The sequence below is a fragment of the Lissotriton helveticus genome, chromosome 2_1, assembly GCF_964261635.1.
Source record: "Lissotriton helveticus chromosome 2_1, aLisHel1.1, whole genome shotgun sequence".
Taxonomy (NCBI): domain Eukaryota; kingdom Metazoa; phylum Chordata; class Amphibia; order Caudata; family Salamandridae; genus Lissotriton; species Lissotriton helveticus.
This window is the reverse complement of record NC_136059.1, coordinates 1,181,453,646-1,181,467,605: the sequence shown is the minus strand read 5'-3', so window position 1 is coordinate 1,181,467,605 and position 13,960 is coordinate 1,181,453,646. Positions and strand designations below refer to the sequence as shown.

Below are 13,960 nucleotides of genomic sequence, written 5' to 3'. Positions count from 1 at the left end.
CCTGTTGCCCTCACCCACGCCAGCCACTGAGTCTTAACCCCTACCATAGAGGTGTCTTGGTAGAACACCCCATAACCTCCCAAACACCCCCCCTCCAACCCCACCCCCCCTCCATACCACTTATAACAGCCTCCTCTGATGAAAAGAAAAAAAAAAAAAGAGAGAAACACAGAGGTATACTAAATATCTAGCCAGGCGACATTTTGCTAAGCAGGTCTTGTGCCTCATCTACATCTGTCAACAAATAAAATTTGCCTTTAATCAGCACTTTTAGTTTTGACTGTTGCGCGATTGAGGCTTGGGCCCCCTTAGCTTTGAACAGATGTAAAATTTTTACAAATTCCTTTCTGCGACCAGCAGCAGCAGCTGACATGTCGGAAAATATCAGACATTTGGTGGTAGCATTCGCAGCGAATTGACCTTGTTTAATGGCCCTGGACAAAATTGTCTCTTTAGTGAGAACGTCTGCAAAATTTAACAAGATAGTATGGGGAAGTTTGGAATTTGGAAATGGCTGAGCCGGCACCCGATGAGCTCGGGTGATCGTCAAATCCCCTTTAAACTCCGGAATGACTTCATGCAAAAGAAAAGAAGAGACCCATTGGACCATATTAGACCCCTCAATTCCTTCCGGAACCCCTACTATTCTAAGGTTCGATCTTCGATTGAAATTTTCCAATTCATTGAGCTTAGATTCCAAAGCCTTTGAGGTTTTGGAGACATTTTTAACGTCCTCCTTAACTTCGGACATATCGTCTTCTAAGCCGGAGATTCTGCCTTCAGCTTCCTGAAGACGAACAGGGAATATGGATACTAAGTCCTCAATTTTATCCAGTCGAAGTTGAATAACGGCCAGCTCAGCCGTTTAGAACTGTTTGACTTCTCGTACTTCATCTAATATCAAATTCAACATATCTTTAACCAACAACTGCAGTGTCCCAGTAGTCTGAGTAGTCTCAGTATCCATAGTTATGATTGGACTAAGTATTTCTATTCCCTCCATTACGGTGGGCGCCATTTGAACGGTGGCCGGATTCGCCAGGTGGCATACTCCTTTATTTGTAGCTGTAACTGTAGCTACTGCCTTGGGAACCCCGGCCGTCGAGAGGCAAGACGATGTTGCATCAGTATTGTTTGACATTGACCCACCAGCCTTCGAAAATTAAACGCCTGTAGCAGTCGATGTTGATGACACTAGGCCGGGGTCTAACCCAGAAGCAGGCAGAGTGGGACTGCTAGTTACGGATGAGTTAGACTTGGTCTCAAACAGGGGAAACTGCTTTAAAGGCTTATTTATAACCGGTGTCTTCAGCTGAGTGGCAGCTCTCAAAGAGTCTTGTCTAGAAAGCCCCGTCTGCACTATTTCAGACACGAGATTATTACCCAATGTCTCTGCTGGCACCTCTAGGTCACAGGTGTTGCCGGATATCTCTTCCGTCTCTTCCTCTGAGCTCACCGAAGATACCTCCTCTCTGCCCTCCTGACCCACTAATTTAGCCGCCTCAGCTTCCACCTTTGCTTGGAGGCGACGGGCTCTCGCCTTAGCACGTACGCCTGTAAGTTTGCCCATTATAAACGGATGTTAAAGATAGGTGGAGAAGAGTAAGAGAAAACACTGCCACTGAAAACGGCCAGTCCACAAACCACTCACCAGCGGTCTCCAAAGATCTTCCAATTTTTCAACTGGAGGGCAGAGGTTCGATTTCCCCGCTAGGAAAGATGGGACACGTAGTCCCCTCCACACTGCGGCAGCACAAGGTAGTTTTGGAAGAGTGGGTAGAGTCATAAACTCACTCTAACAGCTGGTATCTTCTGGAACTTAACCAGCCAGAGCGCCAGCCACAACGCCAGTCCATCCGTCGAAGCGCGGAAAGTCAGCCACAGCCGACCACACGCGCAAGGAGAGCGTCACCGCCAAACCTCCACAATCTTCAGAATCTCCGCATCTCAATGCAGTGACCTGGGGGGGGGGGGGAGGGCAACGTCTCTGTCTCTGCAAACCTCTTCGGCGGGGGAAGCACAGCAAGAGACCCAAGCGCCTCAGACGAACCAAGAAGAAGAAGAAGAATTCTTTATTGCTCAGTTAATTAAAACCATTGCAATCAGCATATTTACATGTAAATCAGGCATTTCAGTTAAATAAACTTTAAAATGTTCTAAGAACTTACTTGAGCAAAAAAAATGTATGTTGTCAGACGAACCAAATCAGATGTAGATGCAGCGAAGCTACGATCGCCAGTCAGCAGTCGCCATCATACTCGTGGTAGGAGGGGCGATGGAGCGAGAGCGGGATGCACAGGTGCTACGTGGAGGCGTGGAACTCCACCGTAGCGGTCACCTCCCCATAGCAGGCATCTTGATTATCCTTCCTTCTGCCGTGAGCCTGAGGGTAATTCACCCTGCTGCTCTTCTCCTAGCAACTATATGGACACTAGGCAGAGTTTTGCATAGTGCCACTTATGTGCTACTGCTTGATGATGTTTGTAGCTTTAAATGAGCACTTTGATACAGATGTTTTAAAGAATTGTAGGTCACATGGCTGAAAAGCATCTTTAATAAATCATGCCTTACCTTACCCACTTTTTTTTGTAACAGTTGTAGTTACACCATTTTTTGTTAGTCACAATACTCCTCATCAGTGACAGCAAACTAAAGGGGATTCATTACTAGGAAAGATAGCTCCACTCTGTGGCAGATTAGCAGTTGGAAACGATGCTCAACATTATTTTGAACCCAATTAGCTTCAAAAAGAATTAACACATTCTTTTAAATGGACCTGTAAGGTTTTATATAGCGCTGGCTAGACCCGGAGGTATCAGAGCGCTTTACATGAGTATCAGACCATAGTTACAGGTTACATAGTTACAAAGGTTACACAGTTATTAGAGCATAGCTGCATAGTTACATGTTAGGCCGAGACCGTCTCTCACCCTCCCCCTCCTCTATCCCTCCTTCATTCGCTGTCTACTTCCCATGCTCCTACCCCCTCTCCAATTAATCTCTCCCCTTCCCTGCTTTTTCCCTTACGACAGACATGATCATTGAAACCACACACAATTTTCAAATTTGAAATAAACAACACAGTCCAAGTCCCAAGAATTAACACATTCTTTTAAATGGACCTGTAAGAAACATACCTCACTTGTAGCTTTGATTCCACAGGCCGACCTGGAAGTCAACTGGCATGTAATGACGCAAGTCATTTATTCTTGCACTCTATATGTGTGTGTGTGTGTTGAAAGGTGGAATGAAATTGGGGTGTGGGGGTTGTAATCCAATCTCACACAGCATGCTGCAAGCAATTGCAAGACAAACATCTGGGTGTCCGTTGGAAGACTGGGTTAGCTAATAACCAAGCAGTGAAGGGGGTGGGGGGGGGGGAGGTTGGAGTAGGACACAGAAAATTCTTTTAAGCTTAAGAACAATTCCGTTTTACTGTGTTAAACATAAAAGGGCTTACAGCCTCAGTTACTTTCATTATTTTCTGCAAATAACACATGAGCCTTTACCAAAGAGCTGCACCCCCTTCGGAAGCCCTGCAAATTCCAACAGCTCCCGTCACTAGAGCTGGTGTGCCATAAAGAACTGACCTATGCTAGCCCAAAGGGAATATTCAAATAACAGGTTTGTTTCATTCTTTGAATGTAAGAAGGGAGGACTGTGTGCTGCGTAACGTCCTTGTGTTTGTCCAGTGCTCTTGTGTGCCCTTTGTGCCGCAGACTGTTTGTCCAGTGCTCTTGTGTGCCCTTTGCGCCCCAGACTATCAGTCTTCCTAGGAGAAAAGATAGGGTGGGTTGTTGTGCAATCTCTCTCCACGGCTGTTCATCTACCCGAGCTGACCACCATGCACTTTGCACTAATGAGAAGCAATGTTTATAAGCAAACTATGACAGACTGCACGGCAAAAAAAATAAACAAAGATACTATAAATACACAACTGAATCCACCATTGCAATGGCGGGTGCATTCACGTTTCTGCTTGGCTGTGGGCACAAATTCACCACAGTGCTGGTTCTGCTTACCGTAATTACAGGTGGGAATAATTATTTACATGTATTTTAGGTTTCATGTTAAAATAATTGCTAGGTTATAGTACAGGAGGGTCAATAGAATCTCTTCTTGTCGATCATTCAAAATGGAGTTTAAAACTTGTTGGGATAAAAATTAATATGTCCAGGGCCTCAGGCAATAGAAATTCCACAACCCTTTACTAAACCAAGAGCACAGCAAAAAAAGTAAATACAGAAAGTGACAGAAAATGCCTCGCCACAAACACAACAATGTGGACTCACAGACGATGAAGCAACAAAGGCACCAACACAGATAATGCATCAAACGTTTACTTAAGTCTTAACTTCAGTAGGTGTTGCACGTCCAGAGGTTGGCAAGTAGTAAACAAGTAGCACAACTGACTCAATGACATTCTTCCAGAAAGTTATAGTAGAGGCCCTCTACTTTCAATCTTCGAAATGGAGGTTGCAAACATTTTGCAGGATACTGTTACTAAACTAAATATTATAGACTGTAGTCTAACTAAAAGCAAGACTCCAATCTTTCTGCAAGAAGGTAAAAATCCTACCTCTAGCTAAGATACCCACTGCTTCTGGGGGCAAAATATTGATCATTTATGGACCTTTCAGTTGTAACGCAAATCATGCTTGACACCCAGCAAATAGGCCAGCTACAAATAGCAGAAAATATATTTGCTGTAAACATCCACCTGAAACATCTATCTGACCCCAAGAGATCCTGTCCAAAGGGATCCAGAGGTAAATGCCATCAATCATTCCCAATTAAGGCAATATTGGAAACCCTTGAGAAATCTAAAAGGCAGCTGCATTCAACTAAACAGTCCTGGGATGACAAAGTGAATTTACTAGTGGAAACATCAAACTTATCAGACAAAAAATATTCTCCATTTGAAAAGGAAGTTAAAAAAAAATAATCAAAAGAAAAAAGAACAGGATACAGAAATTGATGAAGATGGAAAAAATAGACTGAGTTAAATATGTTAATTGAAAAGCTATCAATAAAGGGAGTAGCAACTTAGGAAGTACCTCTCTAGTCATATTCAAACAGATGGGTACTGGTTGGTTGAAAGATTAACTAGATGATGCACTGAACAAACTAGGGGTGCCAAAAAAAGGATTCGTAGGTTCATCATGTATCTCAAAATATAAATGATCAAATAACTCCTTTAGCAAAGTAAAAGAACCTTCAAAACATCTTAAGACAATAACTCATACTACATTAGTAATAGGGGAAAGCGACGGATCACATAAATCCAAAAGAATGCCAAAAAATATACAAACCGTTCAAAGTAATAAAGATGGCGCTGACATGGCCACTTCCCAATGTTATAAATAATTCTTAATTCTCTAGGGCAATAAGTAAGGGCCTGGAATTGAGCCAATTACTATTCACATTCCACATGGAGGTGGGAACACTTTTTAGAGTCCCTCCAACAACCCACATTACAGATACACCACCAATGAAGGATTGGTCATGTATAATTGAAGCACTGGTACAGTTCAATAAAGTAAGTTCCTAACCCAAAACTACAAAGTGAAGGAAGAATCCACTACAACACTAGCTGGCCTAATCTGAAGCATGGAATAAGTTCCATTTCACTTATTTATCAGAGAATGTGGTAGGGTATTCTAAAGTTAAAAAGGGAATCCAAATAAAAATAGCTTTGTCAAGATAGGAAAACTGGGTAAAGGAGAAAATAAACTTGGCTAGTACCGTAGTCAATAATATTAGAATTTGATTCGCATTTTGAAATTGTCCATGCAATTACGATTTTGCCACAATCTCTATATTTTTTCAATCTAACTAAAACATTTTTTCGTTACATCAGTCATTGGATAAACTGTTTTTATCTTATCTAGAAATGGGGAATAGAAAAAACATCCTGCTGAAGCTTAAAAGGGAAGGTAGTTTTTACGGAACTAGCAACTGTAATAACCGGTGACTGCTATTTAGGATCAATGGTGGACTGCTCTGTATAGACTATTTAGCTAACCACTATGGACCTATTCCAACGGAGCCTCCGTAATCAAACTGCTATTGTTTTCATTTCAAGTCACCTACATTTTGCAAAAATGTGTGCTAAAAATGTCTTAAATAAGTTCAAAGCTAAGAAAATGTACGATTCTATAAAGTATCAGCCTTAAATGTTGTAGCAATAATTTCTCAAAATCTGACACAGTGGAAGGAAAGGGCAGAATGCCATGTGAGGGTTACTTCTCTCACCGCTTATGGCGCAGTAGAAGTGCGGGCACAATCTATGGGCGCAGCTCCTCACAACGTTAAGTTGCATGAGACGACACCCGGCGTATAAAACGACCCCTGACTTTTGAGAAGATTTTCAAGGGTTAAAAAGTCGTCTTATACGCCGGAAAATACGGTACCACTCGAAAAAAGATCTCTACGAAGGGGGGGGGGGGGGGGGGGGGGGGGGGGCGGCATCACCTGGTTGGTGCAAGAGCAGAGACATGAAATGACATAAGAAAAATGGCACAAAAAAATAAACAAACTTATGAGGTAAGGATGATCAGATAGGGGTCTTAAAAGGAATTATAAAAACCTACAAAAGGATTATGGGTTACGAAGCAAGAGTAGGAACTAAAGCATTGCTCAGTTCTAATTAGATGGACACAAGAATTATCTGAAGATTCTGGGCCTTAACTGGAGAATAGAAGGGAAAGCAGACATGCATCAAGAGATAAAAATAACAGAGGTACAGAAATAGATATTATATGCAAATACTATAAATAAATTGCCGGATGTACAATCATGGAATGCTGTCCACACAAATAATTGCAGTTTACGTGAGCTGTGTCTGAAGAGTGTTTTCGTAAATAACCTGACAGCCAAGGCATCTATCGGGAGCGCCAGGCGCACATTGGATCCCTGGGAAAACATTTAAAATAGCCAGTCAAATCTTTTGACAGCTTATCTGGAATCACACATCCCATACTCCTGAACAGACACTGTCCTGCATCCCATTTTAAAGAAGGGGATAGAACGTACCAAATTATTATCAAACAAAAGCCCTAATCTACACAGACGCTGAACAGTTAGAAAATCTTCTTTCAGTACAACTGGAACTTTGGGCGAAGAAGGCAAATCTCCTGCTATACTATCAGGTGAGCTTTAAGAAAGGATGTGAAATGCTCAGTAACCTCACCATCTCAAATAAGATGGCTCTGGAAGGACCAGAATTGAGATCTTTATTTCTTTTGTAGACTACTACTCAGCTTTCACTAGGGTGGATTGCCGGTTATTATGGTTAAAGCTAATCAAATGGAGAATTCTAGACACATTTTAGAGGGCCACATGATTGCTTCATTACAACATATGAGCATGTGTAAACGTGGGTGATGGCCCCAGGGTGACTAAAAGAAATGCAACTAATATGGCCTGAAGTACGCATGTGTGCTGGGTACACACCTGCTTAATCTACACACAGCTAGCATGGGAACTTGTTTACAAGGAATTAGAAATTTTCTGCGTGTTGATAATAGGAGACCAGCAAATTCTGCTATTTCATTATGTAGATGATACAGTCAACCTGGACAGAACCCTGCTTAGTCAGCAAAAAACAGTGTACTAATATAATACAGTTAGCGACGTGGTGACGAATTTCAATAACATTGAAATAGTGTAATGTAAATAAAAATGTAAATAATAGATAGAAGTGTGGGATGGCAATCACTGATCTTGTGGACTCTTATCACTACTTCTGGCATGGCAGGACAGAAGGGCAGGCCACAAAACTCATATGTTTGTACTGTATCTTAAATCAGCTTCCTCCAATTGATGTTAAGAAAGCTCTCTGTCAATCTGTATCTTCCATGTTAGCAGTTTTCAGATCTTAATACATTCCTTCCTTGACACACAGAGCCTAACATTCATGGATATATTGAAACAGGGGCTTGAAAAGGCTTTAAGTATATTTTCAGTCTGCCATGCAGCTGTCCTCTGTCCAACTCAGACTGGAGTTAGGACTGGTTAGCAATTCATATATTTTGGAGATGAAATTTACCAATTATTGCCACAGGCAAAGAAGCGCTAGAGGGGGGCTATTCAATTCTTTATTATGGGCTGCAATCTCACATAACCTTGGGAGCCAAACAGGTCTGTCTTTGGACAAAGAATTTAAATCTTCTAGGGATAGCTACATTGTGAAAATTAAGCATTGCGCACAATACATTTCAAAGGAAGGTAAAATAATCAAGTAAATACTTTTCAAGAAATTGTGGGACAATTTACTAAACATAAAAGAAAATGTACAATAAAAACCTATGCTGCACCAAAGCCACACCATTATCTGACTGATCATTTTAATCCAAGTTTTCACACAAAATGTATGATGTTTTGTTTCCTACTCATTCCAGTTTCTGATTTAAGAGAGGGATGAAAGATGGACATAACATTTGACTGCTGTGCTTTAGACTTTGAGTGGAAAACTTGAAGCAATTTCTCATTTACCCTCAATTAGAAGGTAAAAGTTTGCAGACTCTAGGCTCTTACAGTAAATGAGGCCAAGTCATTGTGCAAAGGGCAGCTGATTAATCATGTAAGAAAATTAATTCAGAAGATTTCACTAACACTGGATTAATTTCAATCCCGTGCACTATTTTGTGTTGCTGTTAAAGGGGAGGTCATTTTTTGTTTTTACAAAATTAAGTCCAGATGTATTTGCAAATTTTGATAGGGACTTTGTGGGAGAAGAAGAGTATTTTTGACTTTAATTTTGAAACTTTTTTCCCCTAATCTTTGCTTCAATTTGTGTGCTTGTATTATGATGATTTAAAACAATCTACAATAAATCAGAATTGACAATAATCAGAGGAGGGCCCTGATTTGGGCAGAATGTTAGGAGACTACCTACGTATTAGGGGAGTCACATTTTATTTATTTATTTGAAAGGTTTTATATAGCGCTGGCTAGACCCGGAGGTATCAGAGCGCTTTATATGAGTATCAGGCTATAGTTACAGGTTTGAATATGCTACTTACCAGTATGCATCTGTTCTTGGCATGTAGGGCTGCTAACATTCATATCTATAGCATAGATCGCCGCCTAGTGTTGGGTCCGGATGATTGCACATTGTTGTCCTGGAAGAGTCTTCGAAGTATCACGAGATAGGTGGCTCCTCCCCTGGACTACAGTGCGCATGGGCATCGACTCATCCCCAGATTGTTTTTAGCCATTGTGGCAGAGATGGAGTGAAATAGTGTAAGTGATGTCCATGCTAATGATTGAATGCAAGAAAAGTGTGCAGCTGCTACGGGCGCCGGGGAGGACGGCGGGCGATATGAATGTTAGCAGCCCTACATGCCAAAAACAGATGCATACTGGTAAGTAGCATATTCAGTTCGAGGCATGTGGGCTGCTAAATTCATATCTATAGCATAGAATACATAGCAGTCCCTCCATTAACGGCGGCCGCCCGTGCCAGCTGCAGAAGTCTGAAAAAGTGTCTTAAGAACAGCCTGTCCCACAGCTGCCTGCTGCTTGGAATGCACATCTACACAGTAATGTTTGGTAAACGTATGTGGTGTAGACCATGTGGCTGCTCTACAAATGTCTTCCAAAGGAATGTTACCTAGGAATGCCATGGAGGCTCCCGACTTGCGTGTGAAGTGTGCCCTGGGGGGGACCGTTAAAGTGCGCTTAGCTTTCAGATAGCAAATCTGAATGCACTTAACGATCCACCTGGCTATTCCTGATTTGGAAATGGGGTTGCCTTTGTGCTGAGCTTAGAAGGCAACAAAGAGTTGCTGTGTTTTTCTAAATTGTTGTGTTCTGTCAATATAGTACATTAACGCCCTTTTGACGTCCAGCGTATGGAGCATTCTTTCTGCCACAGTTTGTGGGTTTGGAAAGAATGCGGGCAGTTCAATTGTTTGATTGACATGAAACTGCGACACCACCTTAGGAAGGAACTTGGGGTTAGTGCGGAGCACCACCCTGTTTGAGTGAATTTGTATAAATGGCTCTTGTATTGTGAGCGCCTGTAGCTCACTAACATGTCTTAGGGACGTGATGGCAATGAGAAAGGCCACTTTCCATGTCAAGAACTGAATCTCACAGGAATGGAGAGGCTCAAAAGGTGGGCCCATCAACCTGGTGAGGACCACATTGAGATTCCATACCGGAGCAGGTGGGGTCCTGGGAGGAATGACTCGTTTCAGTCCTTCCAGGAAGGCTTTAATGGCAGGCACCCTGAAAACAGAGAGATGCTGCCTGTTCTGAAGATAAGCCGCTATGGCGGATAAGTGTATCCGAATGGAAGCATATGCTAGATTGCATTTGTAGAGATGTAACAAATAGCAGATGATGTTAGGGATGGATGCATCTAGCGGGTTGATATTGTGTTCTGTACAGTAAATGACAAACCGCTTCCATTTTGCTGCATAGCAAGCTCTGGTAGTGGGCCTACTTGCCTCCCGGATGATGTCCATGCATTCAGGAGGCAAATTAAGGTAGCCGAACTCTAAGACCTCAGGAGCCAGATCGCCAGATTGAGCTGTTGCGGATCTGGATGCTGAATGTCGCCATGGTTCTGCGTCAAGAGCCTGGGTGTGAGGCGCAGCCTTTGATGCGGTACCACGGAGAGTTCTAGAAACGTGGTGTACCATGGTTGGCGTGCCCACGTTGGAGCAACCAGGATGAGCGTCATCGAGTGTTGCTTTAGCTTTCTTGCCACCAGCGGAATGAGAGGTGCTGGGGGAAAAGCGTACGCAAATCTGCCTGACCAGTTCATCCATATCGCATTGCCCTGCGACTGTGGGTGAGGGAACCTGGCGGCAAAGCTTTGGCATTTTGCGTTTTCCTTTGTGGCAAACAGGTCTATCTCTGGATGACCCCATTGCTGGAAGTACGGGTGGAGTACTGATGGATGTATCTCCCACTCGTGCATTTGGTGGCTGTACCGGCTGAGCAGGTCCGCCACCTGATTGTCCTTGCCCGGGAGGTGTTCCGCCATGAGGAAGACGTTCCTCTGAATGGCCCACTTACACATGCTCTGAGCCAGATGAGACAACTGTGGAGAGTGTGTACCTCCCTGCTTTTGGATGTAGTACATGGCTGTCATGTTGTCCGTCCGGATCAACACGACTTTGTTGCATAGATGTACTTTGAAGGATTTGAGTGCCATGAAGATTGCCATCAGTTCTAGATAGTTGATGTGCATCCTCGTTTGCTGCGTGGTCCATAGACCCTGCACCGTGTAGTGGAGCACATGAGCTCCCCATCCTTGGAGAGATGCGTCCGTTGTCAGGATAATCTGTGGCACAGGCTCTTGGAACGGTCGGCCTTTGCAAAGGCTGTGTGGATTCCACCAATGCAGAGAGTTGTATGCCCGACCGGTCACCAACACTAGGTCTTTCAACTGTCCTTGAGCCTGAGTCCACTGATGCGCCAAGCATTCTTGGAGCGGACGCATATGCAACCGTGCGTGCGGGACTATGAAGATGCAGGAGGCCATCATGCCTATCAACTGCATGAACACTCTCGCTGGGAGTGAGTGTAGCGGTTTGAACCTCTGGATGAGCGACTGGATGTTGTCGACCCTCGCTGGGTTCGGCTGAGCTGTGCCAGCCGGAGTATTTATTGTCGCGCCCAAATACTGCCGCACATGGGCTAGCTGAAGGTGCGACTTTGGATAGTTCAGTGAAAATCCCAGATTGTGAAGGAGGTGAATGGTGTGGGACATGTCTGCGGCGCACTGCTGTGCCGACTTGGCTTGAACGAGCCAGTCGTCTAGGTAAGGATAGACATGTATGTTCTGTCTTCTGAGGTGCGCTGCCACTGTCGCTAGACACTTGGTGAACACTCTGGGGGCAGTGGTCACTCCGAAGGGCAGGACCTTGAACTGGTAATGCCTGTGTTGTATGGTGAACCTGAGGTATTTCCTGTGGGATGGATGGAGTGGTATGTGAAAATAAGCATCCTTGAGGTCCAAGGTTGCGAGGAAGTCTCCCTGGTTTAGCAATGGAAGAACCTGCTGCAGTGTCAACATGTGGAAGTGTTCTGAAAGAATGTACTGGTTCAGAGGCCTGAGGTCCAGGATCGGTCTGAGTGAGCCGTCTTTTTTGGGAATTAAGAAGTACAGGGAGTACACCCCTGTGCCTTCCTCCTCCACTGGCACGAGTTCTATTGCACCTTTTTGCAGCATCACAAGAACCTCCTGCTGCAATAAGTGCAAGTGCTCTGCTGACATAGGACGTTGTCTTGGGGGTATGTTGGGTGGATAGGACGTTGTCTTGGGGGTATGTTGGGTGGAGTGGACATTAACTCTAAACAATAACCGAACTGGATAAGTTTCCTTACCCACCTGTCTGTGGTGATGGACTTCCAGACTGGTAGGAACTGTTGGAGTCTCCCCCCGACAGGTGTTGGATGGTCGGGGGGCAGTGACAGGAAGTCACTGTTTGTTGGCGGCAGAGGAACGGGAATTGTTGTTGCCTCTGCCTCTGCCCTTGGCGCGGTTTCCTCGGTAACCTCCTCTACCCTGTTTGGGGTACGAGGACTGCGCCCCACCTTTACTGAATTGCGTCTGCTGTGCCAAGTGTCCTCTGTTAACACCCCGATTGCTTGAGCGACGAAAAGTGTTCCCTCTGAATTGCTGAGACTGATCGTGGTGCAAAGGCCTTCGGCGCCACCTTCGGTGGTAGAGTATAGAGGATCGGCATCGAAGTCTTCTTCGGTGGGACCATTGGCTTTGGTACCGAGGGCGTTTTCGGCTTAGACGTGGACGCCTTGTCCCGTATCCGTTTGAGGGAGTCAGAGACCTGCTTCGTAAAAGAAGCGGATGGTTTCGTCGACCCGACCGATGACCTCGGTCCACCCCCAGGGGAAGACCCGAGCTTCAACAACTTCTGTTGAGCCGGAGGCGCAGACGTATCCTCGACAACAGAGCTTCGGCCGCCGTCCACGGCCACAGGCGTCGACGCCGACTGCGTCGGATCGGCAGCCTTTGCCTTTTGCGTCGGGACTCCAGACTTCAGCTCGGTGCCCTTTGCCGATTTTGTCTCGACGGCTCTTTTGCCTGTTGGTACGGTAGCCTTGGCTTAAGTCGGCTCGACAGTCTTCTTTGACTTTGACTCGGTCACCTTTCCTGACCCCTGCACGACGACCTTCTTCGAGCTTGGCTCCTTGACCACTTTCGGCACCTTCGCCTGATCGACAGGCTTCCCAGGCTTCGAGGCCCCCGAAGACGACGGCGTAGATGGTGGAGCTGACGTCTTCGGTTTCGATGGCGTGTCGTCCATCTTTGTTTTCGTCGACACCGATGGTTTCACTTTCGGTTTCGATTTCGATTTATGTAATGGCGGCTCCGCTGAGGCGTCCGTAGCCGGGCCGGAAGGCGGGGCCGTGGATCGAGGTGTAATCTCTTGGGTAAGGCCGTGTGGCGATCCCGTGACCTGAGCCTTTGTAAGAGTACGAACGGGGCATAGCTCTTCCTCCGAGCTATCTTCCATGGCCCCATATGATTCTTCGTCGTCCCCTACCTCATCGACGTGTTCTTCTAGGTCTTGGCCCTCGACGTCTTCTCCGTAGTCGGCCTCGACCTCCGCCGATGTTGGAGAAATTTGTAGATGAAGCTCCTGCTCGTCTGCTTCGGGGTCGTCGAAGATGTCCACCGGTGCCGGGGCCGATCGCTGGGCCTCGAGGCGCGCCACGCGCCGAAGCTTGATCGTCTTCTTCGATCTAAATCTCGAACAGGCCATACAGTTGGCCTCGTCGTGGTCCGGCGACAGGCACTTGTTGCACACAGGATGGACGTCGATGTGTGGGTACTTAGAACCACACACGGGGCAGTGTTTGAACGGACTCCGTTCCATCGTCGAATCGGCAAAGTCTTGCTGCGTCGACAGGGCCTCGATGACCGAAGAGTCACCCGACTCCTCAGATATCGGACTCGACGAGTCCGAGTATACACGAG

General features: G+C 45.3%; 1 protein-coding gene across 6 annotated transcripts in view; it reads right to left on the bottom strand.

Annotated features, from left to right (window-relative positions):
- USO1 (USO1 vesicle transport factor) overlaps positions 1-13,960 on the bottom strand; it is a 515,242-nt gene that overhangs the window by 326,293 nt on the left and 174,989 nt on the right. The gene's annotated exons all lie outside the window — the stretch shown is intronic.